Source organism: Anser brachyrhynchus (genome assembly GCF_964034855.1).
Source record: "Anser brachyrhynchus genome assembly, chromosome: 8".
Lineage (NCBI taxonomy): Eukaryota > Metazoa > Chordata > Aves > Anseriformes > Anatidae > Anser > Anser brachyrhynchus.
In genome coordinates this window covers 31,090,011-31,108,995 of record NC_137702.1, presented here as the reverse complement: position 1 = coordinate 31,108,995, position 18,985 = coordinate 31,090,011, and positions in this window count along the sequence as shown.

Below are 18,985 nucleotides of genomic sequence, written 5' to 3'. Positions count from 1 at the left end.
TAAAGGTTGTTCTTTTGGAAGGATGTTGCAGCTGTCTGTTAACAGATGGTTTGTTTGCATTTACTGTTAAAAGAGATGGGCAAGCCTGTGAGCCCCTGGGGCACAAAAGTCATCGAAATGCATACTGTAGTGCATGTTCCTCCCTCCAAAGGAAGTGAAGCAGACACAGAAGTACAAAACGCAGGGAAACGAAGCCAAAGCTCCTGAGAATTGTTAGGAGGACATGTATCAGTGTCTAAAAAGTAAGTGGAGTGTATACAGCTATTGGAGTCAGACAAGGAAAAAGAAATCCACAAACAAACAAAACATGGTTTAACAAATAAGAAGCTAGCTTTCTTGTGGATATTATATTATAAACAATTCTTTGAACAACATGTTTAGTAAAGCCTTGTCTCCTGTGGACTTACTTGTGTCTAAACAATAGCACTCGTGAAGCCTTTCTCATTGGCAAGACACTCATGATGGTGCTTTCCCAGGTGGGTTTCCCAGTGTCTGATGTCGGTAGCGATCTCTGCATAAATGATTGAAGTATCAGTTGCTTTTTCTTTGCCTGCTACCTGTTTTCATCAAGGCTGTTGGAACTTTGTTTCGTTCGGGTTATTAACTTCATTTTAGCTGACATGAGTTGAATTGAAAACTTAAAAATCTTGTAGTATAAATATTCCTGCTTCCTTATGGGCAGCACAGCCGTGTAACCATACTTTAGTTTGAAAATCAGGCCCCAATGAAAGCTGTTGCAGTAGGACTAACTACTTGAAGATAACTACATTTGTGCAGTGCATGTAAACTAAGTAACCAAAAGGGCAGCATGAGATCCAGCTAATTTTTACTATTGCATGTAATACATCAGGTTACATACAATACATATAATACCACATATATACGCTAGTACTGCGGCAGAGTAGTGATGTCTGTGGAAACAAGGACATCCGAGTGCTAACAGCTTAAATTACTCAGTTCTACCAGAAGTCAGACTTTCCACAGGCTTTCTAGTCTGGTCTTTTTTAAGAATCATTACTGACAGCCATTTCTCCCTTGTGACCGAGGTCTGGAGATAAAAACCTTTATGTCTTTGTAGAGGGAGGAGTAGGAATAAAACTCTGTATTAATTTCTGTATTAATCATTGATATTAATCATTATTTATAGTATTAATACATGCTATTTATAGTTAAGGGTTTTTATTATCACATCTTGAAAACAAACCCATATGAGCAGCATGTGCTGTGCAGCAGCCTACCATTCAGCAGAACTGCATGACTTCAGTGGAAGTCATGCAAAGTTCCAGATGGGGGAAATACTTTTAATGGGGGGCATCATCAGTATTGGGAATTTGACAGCTTTTTTTTTTTTTTCTTAACCTATCTCATTTAAGATTATGATTCCTTCTTCCTGCCCTGCTCCCCATTTGGTTTTTTTTTCTGTTACAGGGAAGATGGGACACTGTTGAAACTCTTAGGTGAAAATATTTCAAATAATTGATTAAAAAAACTAATCGAAAGTAAGTTTAATTATTTTGTAAATAAGGCTTGTTTTTATGTTTCTGTAGTTTTATCTCATTTTACAATAATATGACTGTCTCTTATTTCTGTGAATGACCCACAAAACACACCACAATTAGAATAAATTATGCACAGAAGAGCTGTAATAAGCATCAAATAAAATATTTTTCACAATGAAATTTCTTTGTTTGCATTGTTTCTTTTAGAAATAGTTTAATAAAACCTGCATATGGATGATTTAAAACTTAGTGTCCCTTGATTTGTTCAGCATATCTGTGAAAATAGAAACATAATAATGTTATAGTTCGTTGAAGTGAGATGATGAAACGTTGCACATACTGTATTTCTGCCAGAGTTTGAAACTGAAATGGCTTATATTATGAAATAGTGCAATTGTTGGGATCAACTTTCATATATCTTACAGCATTATTAAGTATTATTGTCCTGTTTCTTTGTCCATAACACATGCAATGCTGCCTGTGCTCTGTTCTGTTTTTATATTTTGTAGATATACTTAATGTTATGTTATCTTATGCAAGAATTATGGTTCTTTATATCCTTAATTATAGACATAAAGGGAGCTTGAAATGTAAATACGCTAATAGCATTTTGCAGTTATTGTTCCAAGCTATTTTCACATATTGGCTTTTATATCAAGATTAGTTTATGTTTTCTAACCCCACAATGTTAACCTGCAGCAGAGAGAACTCTTCAGTGACAGAAAATATTGCCTAAAAGCCAGATTTTCACATTAATTTGAGGATTTTTTTTTACTCTAAAAATGAATACCTTAATATTTTCAATCAATTATGTATTCAGGTGCTTTAATTTTGTCCTAGTAAGGTAACAGCCATTACACTTTTGATTTTCTTTGCATTCTTTAAGCCATTGAATGCAAGTAATCAGTTTGTATCCTGCATTAGAAAATGGCTGATCATGGAGTTGTGGTAAGCATTTTATCAGTATTTCCCATTATATATATATTATTCATTATATATACACATTATCTATCACACCTTGAATGCAAAGAGCCATTTTAGGATGAAACTTGATACAATAGATCTCTGCATGAGAACGGTGGCTTCTTATCATCAACTTCTTTGTTTCTGAGGATAAGAAAGGAGGACTGATTTATAAGGGAAATAGTGAAATGATCACAATTTCCTTGAGCGGAATTTAACAGCCTGACTCACTGTATTGTCACAGACCTGGGTAACTGCTGCCTGGAGGTGGTATGTCCTATAGGCCTTTATGGGGGCCACTCCTGGCAACATCTGAGTCCTCCACTATGCTGCTGTCGGAGGTTTCTTGAACTTTGTGTGGAAAATTGAGGGAACTAATTTTAGTTATACAGAAAACACAGACTGGTTGACCACTGCCTAATCTGAGCTTTATATCAGGAGAGCAGTGTGGTACTCCTATTGTGCTAGTGGTGCAGCAGATCATGGCCTACACCCATGCTAGTCACAACGCTGCAGTGCAAAGTCAAGGCCGTGATTTTAAGACTGACGGTGCTAAAATCATTGTACCTTTAACGTTCTTGGGATGCACTTAAAAAAAAAAATCAAAATAATTTTGTTGGTCTCTGCTTGATCACTAAACTGTAGGAGGAGGAGGATACATTTTTATGGGAGCCTGTGCTATGAGTACCTTTCAGTCACAATAATATAAAAAGCAGTTCTTTTTTAAAGTAAACTGAGTTAGTTGTGAGAACACTGCCCTTGTGAGATGCTGAACAGAAGCTGAGCTGTACGGATAGAGCTGTGCCAGAGGCTGATTTTTGTTTGGTAGAAGTGGAGGTGTTAGAAAGGAACAGACGGCAATAAAAGCGCTGGTGATGTGGCTCTCAGAGAATTTTTGGATTGATTGCTCCCTGGAAAGAGGTTTGGGAATATAAGGAAAGACATTGCAACTGTATCTAAGCTTCAAGTGGAAGTGCCTGAAATAAATGTGTAGCTTCATTGTCATTTTCTCTTTTTAGCAGAAACGACGTGTACAACTGAGAACAAATAATGGAAGGCTTCATGGGTATAGAGATGACTAACCTAGCTCAAGAGCTGTAGGCTGTGCAAAGGAATTGGAGCAATTCTTAGAAATTTTCCTCAAGTGACTGAGGGATGATAGAGGCTTTGTTGAGGCAACAACCTGAAAAAGTCTTACAAGACTGGCAAATCAGGCTTTCTGGTTGGTTGGAAAGATTTCAGAGGTGACCAGCAGCTTTCAGGAGCAGATTCCCTGCAAAGCATGGGCGTTCTGGGAAGAAAAGACTAAGAGGGTTGGCAAATCACTTCCAGAAAATAATTACCTGCTTGTGTGTGGGATCAGAGAACATAGGTAAGTGTTTAATTTTTATGAGACTTTTTCTTCATTGATATTATAGAAACCTGGAGTGGGGATGTTGGATTGTTCTTGCTCAAGCAGTGTGTAATGTTTCAGGAGGCTTGGGTGTTTCAGTTCCACATCAATTGCAATGGCAGTCTTGGATGAAAACAGGGTGGTCACTGGTGTTACAAGGTTTAGCTGCTGCAAACATATTATGGGTCAAGAATTTTCTGTGGGAGTAAGAGCCACCCTCTTAGTTAGGCACAGCACATCTAATAAGAGCAAAAATGGGAGGGAAAAAAAAGATTCCACTGGAATGGCCACAAGAGTTCTAGAAAATGGTGTTTCTGAGGTATCAGTATAGTAAAGAAAGATTTGAAGGTTGCATTTGCATTTACAAGAAGACAAGTGCTAGAAACTCAGCTGGGTGCGAACATGTCAATCCAAATTTCTAGGCTGCGTGGTACCTGGGGAGTGAGGAGCTTGGCACAGACTGGGCATCTGCCTGGCAGCTGTGCACCACATTTCTCTCTTTCTCTCTTTCTTTTCTTGTTAAGGCAGCTGCAGAGAGGAAGTTGGGAGCTGCTTGCTATCAACTCTGTCATTTGCTTCCTGTGCTGGCAATTATTAAGATGATACAGGTTTTATTCAGACCAATTGTGAGGGATCAGATGAATGCTTTTCAAAGCAAAGAAAGCAACACTGATAACAGTGATAAAACCTTGAGAAAAGCTGTTCATCTACATATTGGTGATGTGAAAAAAATTACCATAGCAAGAAAAGTCATAAAGCAGAGCAGGTATGGAGATCAGTTCCCAGCCAGTCTAGACTGTCATCTCTCTGAGCTCCTGGCCAAAGCTGATGCCATCACTGGGCAGTGAGGATGGGTGCCTGTGGCTGGCACTGCTTCCCCGTGTCCTGTCCTCTGCAGCCTTGCAGGGGGACTCGTGTCACCTATGTCTGCCGAGGAGCTCTTTGTAAGGTGGCTGGTGACAGCTCAAGGCAGAGGCAAAGCTTGGAAGTACCTGCAGTGTGCTGATGTTTTTAAGATCTCAGCTTTTAAACAGCAGTGGAAGTTAGGTTACTTGATGTGTAACAGGGTTTGTAATACCCACAGGAGCACTGATACTGGCCCAGGAATATTTATTTAACAGCCCAAATATATTGGGGAAGCCAACTTAACAAGAACCATGTCATCAGCTCCAAACCGAGAGTCACTGCAAAAGGCGAACCTACTCAGTGATGCAGAAGGCTGCTTTGCAAGTTGGACACTGGGAGTTTTCTCAGTCATGGAGACAATGACAAATCTAACAACTGGGATTTTTGCATAGCTATTAGTAACAGCTTTGTAAAAAAGGGAAATAAATTTCTTACTCATGTAGTTTACAGAATTCTCCTATAAATTCATTGCTGAACTCAAACAAGTTGTGGATAATTGTTTAGTGGCAAAAAAGTTTTCTTGCCCTCAGGCGGAAAGTGAGATTTAAAGTCCTAAGAGGAAACTAGCAGTTATGTTTCTTGTGGATCTGAAGTAGGAATGTGTTACAGCTCACAGAAAATTTCTTGCTAACAGCAAATCATTAAAAGTGGAACAACAAATGTTACAAAATTTCAGCTGCCGTGCTATAAACTACCACAGAGTATGCGAGTGTACCTAATTCCTGTTGCTCAGAATTTTGCAGGGACTTTTTAGGAGTAGTAACAAGGGGGTCTCATGTTTTTTCTGGATAGAAATGAGGATTGCTTTTTTCTTGAGCCAGCAGCAAGAGATTACATGTATGCCACTTAATTGCCACTTCATCATTTTCTAACAGCAAAACAAAACAAAAAGGTTTAGGATGGACTCTTGGAAGCACATCATGAGGGTGTAACACATTTTTTAACAAATCTGTAGGTCTTAATCATAAATTAAAACAAAAAAAAAAGAAAAAAAAAGTCGTTTCTGAAGGATTGCGATTCTTTATCCTGAAGGGAAGGTTCGTTATTTCTTGTGTAACAGAGTTGGCTTTTTGCTGTCCAGTTGCAAGGAGAAGAGGAACCAGAGGCCTGGGAAAAGATTACTTTCATGGCAAAACATAGCTTGTGGCAATCTGAAGTGACAACTCTTAGGTTGTGCAAGGCTGTATTTGAAAGACTACTGCAAGGGTGACGTGGTTTTTTTTTTTTTTTTCCTTTTTTTTTGGGCCTATTAAAGCTAGGGGGATGCTGGGAACATGCTAAACCTTTGAACAAGAGCTAGTATGTGAACAAATAATCTGCAGTAAAGCTCAGGTTGTCGCTCAAGGTCGAACATGATGTGAGTCGTTCCAAAATGCAGTAATTTACCTTTGGGTACAAAGTAAAAAGGGTGAGCTTTCCACTGCAAAACTGAAACCTGTGGCTCCTCAGAAATAGGAAGCTTTATCAGTACTGGAAAATTGTTGCACAGTGTGGTAAAACCCAGAAATGTGTGTTGTAGCAGTGGTTAGCAGACCCAGCTGTAGCATTTTCATGACTGGCAGCCTTTTGTGTCTGTTCTTTATGTGATACATTTTGTTTTGTGATCCCTTTGGTATCGCATGTAGACAGGAGGGCAATTAGAAAGGCTTGCGCGGTGATTGCCTTGTGGCAGCAAAATCCTGTGGTGAAGTATCTTTTCCCTGGAGAACAATAGCTGGCAGTGGTGAAAGAAGTCCATGGCACCTTCTGCCTGGAGAGTTTCCGAAGAAGAGGGAGGAGATTTGGACATAGACTGAAGGATGGAGAAGCCTTGTGATCTGAACTGAAGTCAGGGGGAAAAAAATGTGGTTAGCTCCTGAGAGTGAGAACAGCCTACGACGGCCTGTTGGGATGTAAAGGAGCCTGAACTCTGCTGGGACTGAACCCCAGCTGCTCCACAGATGCTGTCTGAAGGAGCACCAGACAGACATGGTTTCAGTCTGGCTGCCCCAGGGATGGAGAAAGCTGCTCTGGCAGCCAAGGCTGGAAGAGATGGGGTACTGATATGCTTTCCATCCGTACAGAGGGGGCACGAGCTGTCCCCAGCAGTGGCTGTCCCTGGCCACCGAACAGGAACAGGGGTTAGGTGTGCATCAGAGCTGTCTTTAGGCTACATGAAAACTGATTTTGGCAGTGTCTCTGGGAACACCTGACCAACACCCATATAAGTGGGTCACCCACAGGTGACCTTACCCCATTAACTGTCCTGCTTGTTGCAGGGGTTGTTTCTGAATGAGGGCAGTTCCAGCACTGACACTAAGGGCCACCTTGCTGCTGTAAGGGCGGGAAGGCCTTCTGAGCTCCATGCTACGCAACACAACCCTTTTGCATTTTTACTCTGAAATAGCTGTTTCCCTAGTATAAGAAAATGATCAAACATTAGGAGTGAACTACACAGCCAAATACAAACGGTATGGGATACCGACTGTCAATATGTGAGAAGCCATATGCTGTCACTTATATAAATGGAACAATAATTGTTTGCTCCCCTTCAGAACGCAGTTTGTGCAGTCTGTGTAAAGGCAAATTATTTAGTGCAGTGCAAGGAAAATTCTTTTTTTTTTTTTTCCTATCTAAAAGCAATTTAATATTATCTGATGAAACTATTAGAAGATACTGAGCCCAATGTGAATCTCTTCGGTGGAATACATGTGGAGGAGTGGCTTATCTCACAAAAGCCTGCCTCCATTTTAGAGGTAATGGGTTTTTTATTTTTATTTTTATTTTTTTGCTTTCTTAATAATAGAGGAAGAGAGAGGGGCAGATCTGCTGGAATACTCTCCTTATCGTCTTTCCAGCCTATGCTCTTATGAAGAGGAGTAGCTGAGAGTTGAAAGGGGAAAAATCCTGACTATTGTGCTTTCCCTGAGATAAGGGATATTTTAGAGTCCCTTGTCTCATGCATGAAACCTGGTAAAAGGGAGTTATATTAAAATATGGAAGTGTTTTGGGGAAAAACAGATCTTAGCCTCAGGAGTCCTCTTTTGACTCTTGGTTTGTCTGTGCGCTTTATGTGTCTTTGAAAATGGATGCTGAAAGGGGGACTATGAGCCACACAGGCTCACATTGCTGCAGTGACCTGAAGAGGTGAAAGCACAAGTGAAATGGTCTATTTTAAATGTTTAAAGAATTAATAATTGCTGAAAAGTGCAGGTTACTAGAAGAACAAGCATCTTATGTGCTGTGTTACAGACAGATCCAGCACTCACGGGAGACATTTGTGACAACAGTCTTTCAGTCGGTGACATTTATGTACATGATAAAGAGACAAGACCTCTTTATGTAAAATTTACAATGAGCTTTCTAATGTCATCAGTTTTTTTAGGCTTAAAAAATTCCTTGTCTAATAAAGTTAACTCCTTGCACGCAGTGATCAGCTTTCGGGGTTGAGGAGGGAAGCCCACAGGTGCGTGCAGGGCAGGGTGCTGCTGCGGCAGGGTGCTGCTGCCCTAGCTCCAGGCAGCTGCTGCCCCAGGGCAGGTGGGAGCCGAAGTGGCGTTTGCAATGACTGCTGCTGTTGGACCGAGCATGGAAGAGACAGAAATGTATGCCATTGCCTGCTGGTTTTATGCAAATGCACCTAGGAGCTGGGAAGGAAGGGGTACTTCTCAGTGGTACAGGGCTCAGCGAAGAGTCATGTAGTAGAGAAGAAATAGAGTACAATGAGGGAGAAGGAATAAGACCTTTGACTAGAAACTGATGCTAAAAACAGTGTGAGGAAGCCAAGCAGAGGGTGCCAGACAGTGCAAGGTGTAAAAGCAGAGCATAGGCACCACCGTGTCCCTCCTGCTCCAGGGCAGCAGCCCCCCGGGCTGGCCAGTCCCCATGGCTGTGTGGTGCCAGGGGCTGCTGCACTTAACCGAGTGGGCACAGAGCTGAAGTGTGAGCGTGCGGTTTGTCGGTGTGTCTTGTGTTTCCAGCCAGTCATCTTCTGTGCAGGGAGCATTCCTCAGTGCTGCACATGCCCTTATCCTGGCCTCCGCTGTGAGTGATGTCGGGTTGCCTGAGCTTGCCACTTGGTCTCCCAACCTCTATAAACCCAGCTGTGGCCACTGACAGCTTGGATCCCTCCTGTGAGCAGGTGGCTTCTACCTGATGGAGATCAAGAGGAAATGGTGTGTACTGACTCTAATTCAGCCGGGAATTTCCACTTGTGGGGAGCACCCTCATGAGAGATTTGTGGCATCAGTCACCCACAATACTTTTGGGCTTTCAGATTTACAATGTAGGAGTTGATAAGAACTTTTAGTAGAAGGCCATAAATATTGTGTCACTTGAAAGCAGCAAGTTTATTATTATTATTATTTTTTTTGGCACTGGAAGCCTTTTAATAAACTAAATCCAGCAATAACTAGAGGTGACAAATCTGAATTAAATCTAGAATCTAGTAAGAGAAACTATATACTAGTGTTTTTGTTGTGTAATGAATGGGCAAGACTTTGGATTCAGCCATCATCTTACATTCTTTACTTCAAAAATAAATACTTGGTTTTAGGATACTGTAAGTGGCACCTGTGTGGGTGTTTGAAGGACAAATCCTGGAATGCTGTCTTTATAGGATGCATGTTTTTATCCCACATTCTGCATGGAGAAGATGGCATGTACAGGGAGGCTGCATTTTGCCCCATTTACCCCATGTAACCCTGCAGCGGTAAGCACAGGAGAAGCTTTGTGGTGGGCAGTTATTCTCCCCCTGCTCTCCCAAAACATTGTCTTCTCACTGAGCTTACAACGTCCCTGATTTAATCGAGAATAAACTGCATGTTGCTAAGAAGTGCACCATCCCATTCAGATACTGTCTTAGATCTGGCAGGCTGCAGCGCATCAGAGTATTTTGATAAGCATCGTGTCTCCTTGGAAACTACTACTTAGCCGTAACTTGACGCTCCGTTTGGAGTGTTATGATTAATTTAAGTCTTGCTTCTGCCAAGACACATGGTATGGGCCACCTCCCACAGAAATGAGTAGTCTTGTCGAGTTTATCAGGACAGCTCGCTTGTTCGAAAATGTCCCTGTGGGGTTTAGGAGTTCTTTGCCAGATCTCTTCAGGCTGTATTTTAAGCTCATTGGTTATAAATCTCATCTGTTATCTTTAGGTGTACTTTAGGAATCCGTTGTCTAATTTGATATTTTAAAAACATTTCTACAAAGTGTACCTCTACAGTTATGAATAAATATAAAGCTCCTTCTGAGGCCATTAAATAGTATTTTAATTAGGCTGGCAAAATTGCGTTTGGCTTGTCTTTAAAGTCTTTAGCATCTTATTTCTATTAACAAAATGGTAATCAACGTTAAATTCTAAAATGTAACCAAAGTAGGTCATATTTTTAACTGGAGATAGATAATGAATGTGCCCTATGTAAAGATTTGGATTAAATCTTTTGAGATGCTGAGGATAGTATTTTAATTAAAGTAATCCTTATTTGCATCTAACAAACACTATTGCTACTTAGGAATTTAAGACCTTAGTGATGCGTATTAGTGCATTACCTCAACGTGTCTAACAGAGATTTAATACTCATATTTGAAGTAGCAATGTCATAAATTAAGAGCATTTGCATAATAAATTTAAAGCATGCTATTTGCAGAGTTTATGTAATTAAGGAACACATACAACATGAAATTTGGAAAATTTTGTAATGCTAGGAAAGTGTACTTTTTTGTTCAATTAGTCCTCATAATATCTTATGATATGCATATCTTTATAATACATACAATAAATATTTTACGGTATCTTACAAAATAAAAACTGCTTGTACTATAGAAGAGTCCAGCTATTACCACAGCTATTACGTCTGTGTACTAAGTTTCTCCCCTAACCCCCAAGTGTTTCAGGACATTTGGCAAAAAGACCGGGAGCAGGAGTCACTGTACTAGGCCTTCATGTCTTTGGAGAAGTGGGACTGTGCAGTCCATCTCACTGAGCTCTAGAGAGAGGTTTCCAAATCATGTTGTAAGAACTTGATGGAAGAGTTACTAAATTGCATCATCAGATGTCGCAAGTCCTATGTCTGAAGTAGAGACTGGGTCTTGGGATACCGGCAAAAGGACTGTGCTTGATGTGGTACTTCATAGCCTAGTGACATGGACGTGTACACAAGGTGGTGCTCAGAGGATTTTAATGAGAATTACCTTAGAAATGTAAGTCATTTTCATGTATTAAATAACATAACCAGAGACTCTTAAATTAAATAAATTCTACACATACTTTGCCCCTAAAGACCTCATCTTTCCTTTGGTTTCTAGGTTGCCTTGCCCAATTTTTGAGCCCACAGGAGTGACAACTGCAAAGAGAAGATGACAGACACCTTCCTGCCCACCGCTTTGCTCTCACTGTGTGCTGTGGCTCAGATGTGCTGTGACACCAGAGCTAGCTGGAGTTTGAATAAGAGTTTTTGTAGAACCCTTCACTGAGTTGTGAGAAATGCTAAGTTTTGAACTTGGCAAAAGCTTAGCCTGAGAAATACCATTCAGGGGCCACTGGGATCCTGCCTGCCTTAGCACTTGTTCCCCGAGAGCAGCTGACAAGATGCTGCTAGACCGAGTATAAGGAACGGGCAATGTCTGCAGGGAGGCCCTTCCCTGGTCTGCCTCCTTTTGGTGTGCACTTGCACTGTCTTCTCCTGAGGACACCGCATACATCACTTGGGTGACGTACAGGGACTTTCTGGTTGGGCTAGCTGAACGTCATCAGCAGTGCCCCACAGGGAGGGAAGGATCTGACTTCCTCCATGAAAAGCACTCACAGTAACTGCCGGTGTTACTCTTGTTGTACTAGATCTTCTTTCCATTTCACATAGTGGGATGTACAGAAGACACTCATAGTAGCTTTGGGTGTGCTTTGTTGGGTTCCTGCATGAGTAGGGATTTCCATATCTCTTTTAATTCTGCTCTTCCCCTTGGGAAAACTGTACCAACACTTAAACTTTAGTTTTTGTTTGCATGATTTAACCCTGCTGCTCTACTAGGAACAGTGCTGCACAATTCTTTTCTCTTGGATATTTATGACCATCAGAAGCAGTATCTTTCTTGCTCACAAACAAAAAGCGAATCAATGGAAAGATCATAAAGACTTTCTTTATTTGCTTCTTCCCAGAATAACCCCCAAACCATAAAACAACAGTGTCCTATAAATTATCATAAAAGAATGCTTCTATTAAGAGTTATATGTAAAATAAAATTTAATATTTTATTTATGTCAAAGTGACTGAATACAACGTTCTCGTAAGTAGATGATGATGAGAGTAGTCACAGATGAATCTCTCTTTAGGGATGAATGACATTGCTATACTATCTCAGTTTGATATCCCATTTGGTGAAATAAAAAGGGAAACCAGGCAAAAGAGGACTATGTAACACAACAGGCCAGTCTTACTCAGGCTGTTTACTAATTCTTTATTACAAATGTCCTTTACATTGGTAATTGATATATAAAATTTATACTTATTTACACTGTTTACATTTGGTAGCATTAGTTGTCAAATTACAATCTTTCCTATATTTGTTATACTGTGGATGCTGGCTGCAGCAATTCTGCCTTTCTGTTTATTTTAACATACCTTGGATTGATGCTGAAAATTACATGTTATTTTTTCTTCCTTCATAAACCTGTGTCGCAGACGTAGAAAGACCTCAACTATTGAGATCAAAGGTCGGTAAACTTTGCTAGATAGCATGGCATAGAGTTCGGCTGTGATGAATGGGGCTAGGACTTGAAATAGGACTAGCAAGTCTAAGAGCATGAGTCACTGTACTGGGTCTTCGTGTCTGCAGAAAATTTGTGTCAACTGCTGGCTGAAAGCATTGACAATTTTCCATTAGTAATGAATTACAGTAGTAATTTCATTAATTTCTTCACCTCAGTCAGGATGTGTTAGTGTAAGTTGCTTAACCAAGCATCAGAGGAGCCATTGCAGTTAACCTTTAGTCCTTTGCTGTGTAACCAGGACCAGTTAAGAAGTAAATTAGCGTAACATCCCTTTAAAAAAAATTACTTTAGATAAGCAACGGACATAATTTTTGCCTGTTTTTAATTTAATAGCAGGTTTATGGTTTTATGCAAAACCATTCACATTACATCTGACCCTCTGGGAGCTGGGTTTTTTCGTCTGTGTAATTTGGTGTCTTTAATAATCTGCTGTCTGTTAAATCCAACACAGGCTTGATTAATGAATTGTGATGAACCAATGCATTAATTTGCAGGTTCAGTCTAATACCCTAAAAGGCTACATCAGTGCTTCTATAGTTATTAATGCTAATAAACTTGAGAGAAAAAGCAAAGTGAGGAGGGGTAAGGGAAGGTAATATGTGACAAATCTTGTCTTTATTCAAGCATTTGTCTGCAGCTACTTTTCTTTCAAGAGGACTGCAAAAGCCCTTTGCAACACAAAATATCAAATCAAGAACTGCTTAGTAGTGTTTAAAAATATTATAAAATTTCTGAAGCTATGTCTGTTCCATAGTCAAATCTTTTATTGACTACTTAAAGTCTTTATTCAGTAGCTTTTCATGCTGTATTTTTAAACACTGTGTAACAGTTTTGAACTCATTTGTTGTTAAATCCATAGCTGAAACACAATCATGAAAATAAATTTCTCTAAAAAGTCACAGCAGAACCCTGCTAGATCATAGGTACATATGCACAAAGGTAGGCATATACATGAGAATGGTGGGTACTTGACATTGATAAATAAACTTTACTATGATAAGCAACTCATTCCTAAGACTATGTCAAGGCTTTTGAGATGATCCTTTTTGAATTAGAAACTTGAAATAAATCTATGAGCAAAATTGTATATATAATACACATATTTCAAAACCTTAATGTGTCTATTGCATGTAAGGATTCAAAAGAGTAGAGTGTATTTTGCAAAGTGGGTTTCAAAAGGTCTGGTACATTGAGGAAAAGGAACTGTAATTGATTTATTTATTTTTTATTGAGAAAGTAGGGTTTAGAACTAGGATAGTAATATGGTATAAAGATTTTAGGTTGGTGTAAAAATGTATGAAATTTTGTCTTTGATGTTGAGCCTTTAGATCTTGAAAACATCTTAAAACAGCATAGAAGTTCAAAGAAAGGGTTTTGTGTCTTCTCTCCTTGGGTATTAGCTCACAATACTGGAGCTTTGGCTTCTTCAAATTACAATTCCAGCCTTGCCTTGTTCTGATAAATATAATCTAAGAATTATTATTTTAGACATCGATGTATCCATCTTTCTGTCTATTAAAATATAGCATGACGTTTAAAGCCCATTTTAGCAATCATGCCTCGGGCATTTTCTTTCTAGTGGGGCGCAGGAATTTTCACTTGTCCTTGAGATAAATGACACTGGTATGGAATTGGCATCTCTAAGTCTTGCTTCAGCATCTATGGAACCAAAGTATCACTAGAAATCTTGGAACGATACAGAGAAATTGACACTGTTTAGGCTGAGCCAAATCATTTCTCCCTATTGCTGTTGCTTCTTACACTTCCTTACTGTTAGGGAGAGAATAATCTCTGCTACATCTCAGCTATTTTAATAGGATTCAGAACACATGATCACATTAGATACTGTACCTGAGGCAATCTGTGTTTAGACTGGTGATAATTACATGCAAAAGTCATTCAACAATGAGGCAATTAATGCTGATGAACTTTAATAAAGTCAGCTGTCAGCAATAGATATTGCTGGCAAGTTTCCTAATCCTATATTTATAATGCTTTGAAATTCCCTTATGTTCTACTCTATAATACATTTCTGTTTAATAGGATAAAAAAACAAGTAGTTTGCCACCAGAAAATATTGCCAGCAACATATTTATATATGACACAAATATGAACAAAGAGGTCAGAAGTCATTCTAGTTATCAGATTTACTCCAGTGATTGGTGTTTACCAAAGAAGATGATAGACAGAACAAGACAAATCCTCTAACTCTCTCAGCAGAGGAGAGAAAAAGCATTAGATAAGGAAAGCAGGGCTTATACTTTGTTTCATTGTTGATTAACAAGCATTAAATTATGCTTAATGTCAGATGCAGACAGGTCATTGTAATGTGATGTCAGTGTAAATTAGAGGATCAAGAGAGTTAGTGTCTGGGATTTACCAAATTCCTGAATCTGCACACTTTGCTACAGATACATACTTTTGTGAATTTCTTAATTATCCTTTTTTTTTTTTTTTTTGGATTTCTTAATTATCCTAATTGGTTTTATAGCCAGATTTCCTTGCATTATAAATGCAGAAAAATACGTTATAAAGCCATTATTCTTTAGAATAGAAAATGGATGTTGACTCCCAAGGTTCTTTGACTTTCCATAGGCAACTATGAAGTCTCAGCATTTGGCAAGGGGTGACGTGATGGGGAGAAATAAAGTGTCCTCCTTTTTTAAACTTTGTTGAACATTACAAAGGCTGTGCAGATCTGTGGATATTTCCTTTTGATCAATTGCTGTCACTCTGTGGACTGCAACTTAGGAACCACTGCTCTAACGCAAGGAATCTGAAAAATACAAAACAAACTAATACAGGACATAAAGCGATAGCTCAGGAAAGAGTAAATATAATTCTGTGAAATGATATATAAACACTGTTCAATGTGGGAATAGTTTTAAAGTGGCAGAAATAACATTTGTCTTATTGCTAATCAAGAATAATACATATAAATTATGTATCTTTATAGAGGTGTTACATGTTAGGTTTAGGGCAGAAGCTTGCCCTGGATCCCCTGGAAGAGCTGTGCCAGCAGGAGCACCAAACACTGTCAGTGTGGAGAAGGACTCCTCTCGTCAGATGCTTTTCCTTTTATTTAAGAATGCAATGAGAAGCACCAGTGAAGTATTTTTCTGCTGTGTGTGTTTTCTTATTGAATACAAAGGCTTTATCTTTAAGGCCAGAGATGTCCAGAGGGAATATCCCAGTAAGTTTATATTTTCTTCTTTTCCCTGTTGGCCGTGATTAGATCCCTTGCCTGGGTGCACTGGTTGTCTAAGCCTACATGACTTCTGATGATCTTCTTTTACCTATCTGTGGCAAAAGCAATGCTGGCAGTCTTGCAAGGTGGTGAGTAGCCACTAAATGCATGTTCAGTAGCTGAAACTACATGGTATTTTCTTTTTAAGCTGTTGGACTATGTTAATCACTAAAAACCATGCATAACCCAGGAAAATCTGGTTATGTTTGTTGCAATCGTGTTGTGGTAAATGTTAAGGTTACAAATTATAGTTCATGTGTACAAAGCTTTGGTTTCAGGTAGAAAAACTCAGGTATTCAGAATGAGGTTAAGTTTCTAGGGTGAAGTTGGAGATGAATCACAGCTGGATTTTGGCTTTTGGCTTTAACGTCTACTAATCTTTTTCTAGCAGCTGACAGAAAGATCATATTGAACTAGATAAGCTGTACAAAATTCCTGCTGTTTTAACCTGAAATCATATGATAGAAAGGTTGAGAGTTGGAAATGAAAAATGTAATGGAAAATGTTCCTCATGAAGTGTTGGAGGCAACCTGCAGCAGAAGCCCAGCAGGACACGGGCGAGAGTCAGGCCAGGCTCACCTGGAGCTCTCTGACTGTGGAAAAAAACTGTTTTGGCCTGTCTGGGTTTGGCTGCTTGTGTCCTTTAGAACTGAAAAGGGAGGGAAGAAGGGAAATGGAAATAGAAACTGGGGAGATGGGGCCCTGGACATGGCAAGACAGAGAGCTGACAGCAGTGGGGACTCAGGAAAGCATCAGTGATGGGGTTAGAAAGGCTGCAGAAGACAAAGGTCTGTGTGGGAGAAGGCTGTTCCTGTGCTGAGGAAAGCAGGGACAGCCCGTAGGCCAGCAGTGTGGGCTCAGATCTGTGCTATGATTTCAAGTGGCAGTCCCTCACCAAAGGGGAAGGGCTGTCAGGCAATCTGCACAGGCCTGCTCCGCACAGTCAGAGCCATTCTACTCCCCAGGAAAGAAGGAAATTAATAGTGTGAGAGAAAAATGCACGTGTGTGGTGGGCTCACCTATTTCCCTGTCTTTACTGAAGCAGGTGATTGAAATGAGGTATGTCTTTCATTTGCTAGTGAGATCTGTAAAGTATTTAAACATCTGGTACATAGTGTAATAACTCCTTAAATTGCTGAGACACTCATGGTATAAGGCAATGCTGCAATCTATGTAAACAGGCTTGTCACTAAAGTCAAATGTAGGACATTCTTGTGGTTTTCTTACTTTTCTACTCTTTCCTGTGAGAAATAGTATACTACTTAAGATTGGTGATTGGGGGTATTTATTCTGCATTTTAAGCAGGTTCTTACATTGACATTCTTTTCTATGTTACATCAGTACAGGAGAAAAAGCTTTGAAAAAGATGGAGGGTATCAACTATCCAAATTAGTACATTAAGTTCTGGATGGGTGGATGACTTGATGGATACAAACCTGGTTGGGTGATGGGTCTCGGAGGGTTGTGCTTGATGGGTTGCACTCTGCCTGTCACATGTGAGAAGCAGGGGTCTGTCCTAGGACCTGGCCTGTTTGACATCCCTATCAGTGGATGGACCTGGTGGAGTGCAGCCTTATCAAGTTAACAGGTGTCACCAATCTAGGGGAGGGATGCCAATTGATGTGCTTGAGGGCCGGGCTGCCCTTCAGAGAGATGTAGCCAGGATAGAGAAGGGGGCTGCCAGAGACCTCATGAAATTCGGTAAGGACAAATGCCAAGCCCTGTCCTGAGGAAGGGGGAATCCCTGGGGTTCTCCTGGACTGGCTGTAAGAGGCTCTGTGAAAAAGTGTCTAGGGTCTGGCAAACAACATGTTGAATGTCAGACAGCAGTGTGCCCCAGCAGTAGCTAAGGTATCATTAATGATGTCCTTAGGTGGAGTGAGTTCAGTGGAGGGCCACCCAGATGATCAGGGGCTGGACAGATTGGGCTCCTATGGTTCCTTCCAACCTGAATTATCCAAGGAGCTTATGAAGTGGGGGGGGGGGGGGGGGGGGAGAAAAGTTGATCAAACCGTATTGCTAAAAAATTCAGAGATGGATACCCTCCCTAATGCTGAGACTAACATTTAGCTTTCAGATTTTCTATGAATTCCCTAGACCGGGAAGTTGTTTGTCCAGTGCAATGTTTTTAGATTATATTTAACCATTTGTATTTGTTCTGGTGGGCTAATTCCTCAAAATAACAGTGGGATTTTTTAGGAGGTTTTACTTGGGAGAACCCAGTCCTACTTGCTTCTAGTACTGGAGAGATTTGTAACTTCAGATGGGGATTTCAAAGGTTAGTCCCTTTCTCATTGTTTGTTTTCTAGGGTTTATGTATATATATATTGTTTTTAAATGAAAGATTGATTTGGCCCATTTATTTTTGAAAAATTGTTTATCTAAGCTGGGATTTATCTTAAACACGATGCAGCTGCACTGAAATATTGGACTTCCAAGAATACTCTGTGAAATGCCAGGGCATGCTTTTTGTATGGGAAGAAACAAACAAAACTGAGAAGATGGCTGTAAAATTCAGTTGCAGGTGCCATCTGAGCTCCATGAATGAGCAAAAGCAAGTCTTTTCTGAGGTGTGGGACTGAGTTGTGTGTTGTGCTGGAGTTTGTGATTTGGGCTGATGTGTTTGCCTCGTGTTTCTAGCCAGTAAAGCAGCTCACACAGCTGGTTACCATGTCCCTGATGTCCTGACCCAGGGATGTGTCTAATTAGCAACTGCATCTGTCTCTGCCTGCAGAGAGGAGGCAGGTTGGGAGAGGACAGTGTTGGCTCCCCCTCGTCAGGAGGCTGCTGCAGGACGGTAGGCCCAGGGGGCCACAACAGCTGCTCTGAGGTGGCCCAAGCTACCGTGTGAGGCGGGGGCCCCAGCAGGGACCAGAGCCCCGTGCTTTGGGATTATGAGGATATAGGAGGGTGTGTGTGGAGACACCAGGTGCTGGGGCTTAGCAGCAGCCACCCCCCCCCCCACTGATGCTTGGCAGTGCCATGCCTGTGAAGACTGTCCCCACACCTTGGAATGTTTTTGTTCAAATAAAGTGACATCTGGTAGGAACTTCCAGAGGAGCTTTTCATCCCTATTCTAGGGGTTTACTTGATTTTGCTCTCTCTCTAAATCATAATCAAACTGACTTTTGTAACCAGATAGTGTGCCGTGGCTGCCATTGTCCTGAGGGTGGGACAAGCACCTCAGGCTGGCGGAGTGCAGCAGGCCTGGCAGGGGCCCAGGCCGTGGC